Here is a 7,775-nt window from a genome sequence, read left to right as displayed (position 1 = left end):
ATGCTGGTATATATACTGTATAGAGAGTGATACTGTATACTGTAGATATACTGTATATAGAGATGGATACTGAAGGCCAGCAGGGGGCGCTCACCCTGCGGTCCATGTGGGTCCTAATGCCCCAGTATAGTGACGGGGACACTATACTGTAAACAAGCTCCGTCTTTCGGATGAGACGTAATACCGAGGTCCTGACTCTCTGTGGTCATTAAAATCCCAGGGTGTTTCTCGAAAAGAGTAGGGGTGTAACCCCAGTGTCCTGGCCAAATTTCCCATGCCTCCTAATAATCCCCCTCTATGAATTGGCTACATTACTTTGTTCTCCTCCCCCCCCAATTCCGACGGCAGGCGGAGCGACGCGCCGGTTGGAGTATTTCTCAGTCGCATTTAATGGCAACGTCAGCTCAAAGATTTGGTTCAAACCACCAAATGGAGATGGGCGTGCCGACAAGCGCACCCTGCTGATGCGGGATTAATGCTAGGATGAGAGAGAGATGGATACTGAAGGGTCTCAAAATTTGCACATTTAACTGTCACAAAATTAATTTATTCACAAAATTTGGTCTGGCTGATTCGATCTTGTACAACATGGAAGAGAAGAGCAGGGGGAAACCGGGCCAAAGGCTGTAGCAAATTTCAGCTTATTGGCAGAACAGACCAGGACCATGAATCTAGGTAGTGAGTGAGGCTCTCTAGGTAATCACTATCCAGCATCCACACCTCAACGTGATCTTGTTTTTATAATGCAACTAGCGTGCCCAGTTGTGTCAGCAGTATGGGGAATGACTGACTGGAGACGACTTTACAGGCTCGCTGACAGTTTTGTTGCCCCTTTCATTACAGTGGGGTGTGTTAATCACGGAGCAGAGTATTTCCCATAAAAAAGATAGAGAAAGTACAGACATCCACTGGATGCAGATGAGGGATTCTTGTTATTTACTGTTGATGATTAAGTCTGTGATTACTGCAGTTTGTTTCAGTTGGTTAATATTATTTAAATTAACTTAAAGCTAATGCATTAGTATTTTACTTATCATATAAGGAAAGGATACTTATGCCTTTTAACCATACATATAGTATATTATATTCTCTGCACTGAAACCTGATGAATGTGAAGACTCTGCTGTATTGCAAAAGTCAATAATGACTATGATTCAGAGCAGCTGGGGGAAATTGGCCTGTTATACCTCCCGAGCTTCAGTTAAGAACTGTCAGAAAATTTGTGTCTCATGCATCTTTGGGACAATATTTATTCTAAGGAACAATGTCTTCAAAGGCAGCTTAAAACCCCTAGCAAAGTTTGAATCGGAACTCATGAGACCATGGAATGCTATGCCACTTGATTGGATTTAAACTTTTCACTGAAGTCAGTGAGGTGTTGGTGGAGTTAGAGCTGCTGCCAGTATTCAAACTGAATGTCTAAACCAGAGAAAGAAAGAAATTGTTTGGAAATGAGCAGGATGTTGTAACATTACAGTATTATGAGCTCCTCTCTCTCATGCTTTACCCTGTCATGCACATTGTTTCTTGTGCAGGAAAGTACAATATATGGACTGTATACTATGTACAGTCCATATATTGTACATAAACATGTCAAGAATGTACCTGGAAAATGTATACTTAATCTAAAAAACATCTCCATCTTTAGTTTCTCCTAAAGAATGGTGAAGAAAATTATTTTGTGCATTACCTGCATTCTCAAACCTTGGATACCTGCAGGACATTCTTATGTCAGACTGCTTGTAAAGCTTGTAAAAGCTATGTCTTTAAGAACTACGAAACAAGTATTGATCCAAGGGTAAAAAATGCACTCACTCCAGAAGGCGAAGTCACAGTTTGTTTTAATATAAAAGCAAGTCAACCTGAAACACATTGGCATAATGATTTAGCACTCTTTCTTTATAATATCAGTGAATTGAAACCCCTTTATAACCTGCAGCCTTTTATTCCTCATTCTAGAAGCTCATTTTCCTTGTAAAATTATTGGATGCTTTTTACAAGTAGGAGGAACTATGAAATTTTTAGACCTTGAAGAATTTCAAAATGAGTAACCATCAGGACAAGGGCAGCTAGGTCACAACTCATTTTCCAAAACAATTTAACCACATCAGTATCTTTGACCTGAAACAGGGCATATGTCAGTGTTACTTTGGAAACAAACCAAAAGTATCCAAAATACTGAATTATGGTGACAAGACCAAGATGGAATAGTAAGTTGAAAACTATTTAAGACAGAAAATAGAAACGCTGATTGAAATCCTGCAGTCGGCTGTTGTTTACAAACTCTTTGTAAACCAACAGCTGACTTTTTTTTCTACTGTGGCAGGATGTGACACGGTAGGACTGTAACAAACATGGCTCTGCCAGTAGAGGCTGCCAAAAATCCCTCAAAAATACATACAGTTTCATCAGGAGGTGCAATACTGACTGATTAATCATTTGAAAAGGGTTCATGTTTGGGTGTGTGTATATAAGGGTGTCTCACCCAGACATTTGGGAATGAGGAGAGTTTTGCTTTAGTTCATTTTGTAGTATATAACAACGGTTTACAATTTTTAAAGCTGTTTTTATGTTCTTTTGAGAAGTTAAAAAATCTTTTTTTTAAAGGTGTGGAAGCCTCCTTAGTGTTTGTATGTGCGAATGGCCTTGAGGTATCAGGGCGACGTGGTGGATATTTCTTCCTGTTTACATAATGCAAATTATACCGTTACAATTAATTTCACTCATAACTAATAAACTTCTCTTAATCCTTTAATTCTCCTTGAACACTTCTACAGTGTTTGTATTGAGTGAACTCTAGATTAAGCAGTTTACTAAGAATGTAATGTATATACCTTAACTAATTACGTATAGTAATTTCCTGTAATTACTGTATAGGAAACCTATAGAAAAATGTAAGTTTGCTTTACATATCACACCATATTACTTTAGATATAACACCATATTACAGCATTATACTGTGCATAAATAGATCTCTAGATATACTGTAGATGCAGATACAAAACATGAGGTTTGCTCAATTTTAAGCACAGTAAAAGTTATAAATAGCCGTTACTATGTGTTAAATCTGCATAAAGTACAGTATCTAGAATGAATTAAATCTAGAATTAGTAAAACTAGAATTTCCATATCTTCAGGTATGTTTTGCAGATTGTATATACCTGGATTGGTAGAATCGGTGTAAAAGTTTAGGTTCTGACTGAGGTCTACATCAATAATTCCATTATCTTTGCTATCTTAATTTGATTAACATGTTTTTCGTTTTAAACGTTTGTTGACTAAAACTCATGGTAAATATAACTTTGTTTAAAAGATCCTCACAACTAATTGAAAGCTAAGAATGAGAAAAAAGAGGAATCTGATTAAAAATGCCCACTGCAGCTGTACTGTGAATGATACATCCTCTCCCATCTTTCCCCTTCTCTTTATGTGGCACTCGTAGGTTTCTTAGCAGCGGGAATTTTAAAAAGCATATTCAAATATGTATTTATGATTTCACTACATATAAACAGACTGACCTCATTTAATTTGTCTTGGCATTTATACTATGTTTCAATGTTACAAGTATCCAACAACTACAATGCTACAATCTTTAATTACAAAAAATAAAACAAGATCATTGCTTTTCAATATGATGACTATGGAAAACCAATTGGGTGAGTACAAATAGAAAATGAGGAGGCTGGAGCCTTTTTTAGGTATATCAGGAAATACAGTGCCTTGCGAAAGTATTCGGCCCCCTTGAACTTTTCAACCTTTTGCCACATTTCAGGCTTCAAACATAAAGATATAAATTTTTTATTTTATGTGAAGAATCACCAACAAGTGGGACACAATTGTGAAGTGGAACGAAATCTATTGGATTTTTGAAACTTTTTTAACTAATAAAAAAATGAAAAGTGGGGCGTGCAAAATTATTCGGCCCCTTTACTTTCAGTGCAGCAAACTCACTCCAGAAGTTCAGCGAGGATCTCTGAATGATCCAATGTTGTCCTAAATGACTGATGGTGATAAATAGAATCCACCTGTGTGTAATCAAGTCTCTGTATAAATGCACCTGCTCTGTGATAGTCTCAAGGTTCTGTTGAAAGCGCAGAGAGCATCATGAAGACCAAGGAACACACCAGGCAGGTCCGTAATACTGTTGTGGAGAAGTTTAAAGCCGGATTTGGATACAAAAAGATTTCCCAAGCTTCAAACATCCCAAGGAGCACTGTGCAAGCGATCATCTTGAAATGGAAGGAGTATCAGACCACTGCAAATCTACCAAGACCTGGCCGTCCCTCTAAACTTTCAGCTCAGACAAGGAGAAGACTGATCAGAGATGCAGCCAAGAGGCCCATGATCACTCTGGATGAACTGCAGAGAACTACAGCTGAGGTGGGAGAGTCTGTCCATAGGACAACAATCAGTCTTACACTGCACAAATCTGGCCTTTATGGAAGAGTGGCAAGAAGAAAGCCATTTCTCAAAGATATCCATAAAAAGTCTCGTCTAAAGTTTGCCACAAGCCACCTGGGAGACACCCCAAACATGTGGAAGAAGGTGCTCTGGTCAGATGAAACCAAAATCGAACTTTTTGGCCACAATGCAAAACGATATGTTTGGCGTAAAAGCAACACAGCTCATCACCCTCAACACACCATCCCCACTGTCAAACATGGTGGTGGCAGCATCATGGTTTGGGCCTGCTTTTCTTCAGCAGGGACAGGGAAGATGGTTAAAATTGAGGGGAAGATGGATGCAGCCAAATACAGGACCATTCTGGATGAAAACCTGTTGGAGTCTGCAAAAGACCTGAAACTGGGACGGAGATTTATCTTCCAACAAGACAATGATCCCAAACATACAGCAAAATCTACAAAGGAATGGTTCACAAATAAACGTATCCAGGTGTTTGAATGGCCAAGTCCAAGTCCAGACCTGAATCCAATCGAGAATCTGTGGAAAGAGCTGAAAACTGCTGTTCACAAACGCTCTCCATCCAACCTCACTGAGCTCGAGCTGTTTTGCAAGGAAGAATGGGCAAGAATTTCAGTCTCTCGATGTGCAAAACTGATAGAGACATACCCCAAGCGACTTGCAGCTGTAATCGCAGCAAAAGGTGGCTCTACAAAGTATTAACGCAAGGGGGCCGAATACTTTTGCACGCCCCACTTTTCATTTTTTTATTAGTTAAAAAAGTTTCAAAAATCCAATAGATTTCGTTCCACTTCACAATTGTGTCCCACTTGTTGGTGATTCTTCACATAAAATAAAAAATTTATATCTTTATGTTTGAAGCCTGAAATGTGGCAAAAGGTTGAAAAGTTCAAGGGGGCCGAATACTTTCGCAAGGCACTGTAGATGTCATAAATGATCAAAGGACACCCTCTGTTGCCTGAATAGTATCGTGTTAGTAGTATTGTTATGTTTCAGAATGTAAATTAAGATGATTATAATGTATTAGTCAATAATGTTAACATTGTAGTATTGATGTATTTTAAACAGGTCTGGTACTTATATTTTAACATTGCCCATGCAGTATGTCAGGATGGACCTCTGTTAATAGAGGGAACCTGCAGAATGAAACACAGCTGCTCTGAAAGAGTAATTAGCACTCAGAGGGAGTTAAATTCCACACGAGGAAAAGAAGCTATCAGGGAAGGCTCTGCATGGAATTTGACCTCGTCTAACCCAGTGTGATAGTAGTGAGCTAGCTGAGCAAATCCCATTCTCCTTCAAGGGAGCGAAAAGGCACTCCTCCACCAGATGGCCAGTCATTAGTTCCCCCACATTTATAAGCCACAGTGGCATGAAGATATACAGAGCACAGAGATACAGAGATGAACATACTCACACGAGGGCCAGAGTTCCCAGAAGCCAATTAACCTACCAGTATCTCTTTGAACTGTGGTAGGAAACCCATGCGAACACAGGGAGGCCATGCACTCCCCATGCAGACAGCACCCCAGGTCCTGAAATGAACAAAGGACCCAGAGTGGTGAGGCACCAATGCTAACTGCTGCTCCACAGTGCTGCCTTTACTTGCACATATGGGAGTTAAAATATCCATCACCTATATGCAATTTACATGACAGCACTCCTTGAGTGACAGTCTGCTGCCTGTGAGTGTGGTGGAGATAAGCAGCACTTGTCTGCTGGAAGGTTGATCTGTCCTTTCTCCACACGTGATCCACCTGCTCCTGCATTGATGGTCATCTGGTTGAATGAAATCCTGAATCACTCTCTTGAAAGACTGATAGCTCCAGAGGAATTATGCTGGCAGTGTCTCTTGAGCTGGGATTTGATTTAGATGTCAGTTCCACAATGAAAGTGCATCTTAATAGTATCCCATTTTAAATACTGACAAAAGTTAACAGTAGAACTGTACAGAGCACAGGCGATGTCCTTGTCCAAGACACACATATTGCCATTTCAAGGATGTAAGTCATTTAGTACCAGATACAGTACAAAGAATAGGCTGTACTTGCCTCCTATATTGCACAGTATTTTTAGTACATTTTCATTTCATGTATATAAAGAAAACAATCTTGGTAAAAAAATAAAAAACCCTGTTTGCATGCTTAAACTGCAAAGGAGCAAGTAAAGGTTTATTCCATGCTCCAAAGAGAAGAAAATAAACATAATGTTTTGTCTGTGGAGCCTTCTTCAGTTTTTTTATGTTGCTATTTTTTTTGTATTGCAGCAACTGTTCATAGAACCGGAAGAATAGTGCATGCATCTCAGTGAATTTTGCAGTGAATTTTGAGTCATAAATAATAAAAACAATCATTAAATATTTTAATTTGGAAAAAAAAGTGTAACAAGCACAGCTGGCACCAATTAACTCTAAATGATTCAATCTTCATGCCACAACTATTTAAACCCTCTGCTCACTGCTACTGGCGCTCGGTATTAGGATTTCATCCGCCACTTGAGCCTCAAACCCGCCCCACCCCGCCCCGCCCTCCTTTCCTGACACCCTCTCTACCTCGTCTGGATCCCCTCACCTACAACTCTTTGGCTTTAAATTCCTCGCTCGTCTCGCCCCTCTTGGATTTGTTTGTCCGACTACGTTCTGACTACTGTACCTCCTAGTTCTATCTCCCGTCTTGGATGCCTTAGCTTTCAGACCACATCTTGAAACCTGCACATGGTTTTATTAATAGCCCGTCACTAACAAAAATGACTGTTACAGATTCATAAAGATAGTTTACAGACAAATTCATATACTTTTACATATGAATTTTTTAGCAGTGCTATAGTCTATAGGTTTTTTGTAAATTGTGGTATATTAATTAATTTAAGAGCCGGTCCTTTACATATTTCAATTACATATTACATTTACATTATTTCAATAGAAAATTACTTATTGTTTTAAATTTGTTTTTTTTAGTTCCAGAAAATTAAGAGGATAAACTTTTGATTTTATTATTTTTCAAGGCTTGATTTGAGGGATGTTTCCATCTAAAATGTTTTGAATTGACTGTAGAATCATCAATCAGTTGGACTGCATCTGAAATATTACAGCACAGCTCTGGATTGTAAACTGACTTGTTTAGGGAAAAAAAGACTTTCTCAGATTCAATTACAAATTACTTAGGCGAACATGGATCCATAAATTATTGTGTTTTTTATCTTTGTTGCTTTGAAGGTCTGTCTGCCAACAGGCTTGTTGTAGCGGTCATGCCACCCTGTTAGTTTAGCATCTGGCAAGGTTTATATATCATCTCTTTATTACATCTTCTACTTTAGCACTAAAAAAACAGATGTTGACTGTTAGCTAAAAAACT

This window comes from Atractosteus spatula, chromosome 4 (genome assembly GCF_055471065.1).
Source record: "Atractosteus spatula isolate fAtrSpa1 chromosome 4, fAtrSpa1.hap1, whole genome shotgun sequence".
Classification (NCBI taxonomy): Eukaryota; Metazoa; Chordata; class Actinopteri; order Semionotiformes; family Lepisosteidae; genus Atractosteus; species Atractosteus spatula.
Note: the sequence above shows the minus strand (reverse complement) of the source record.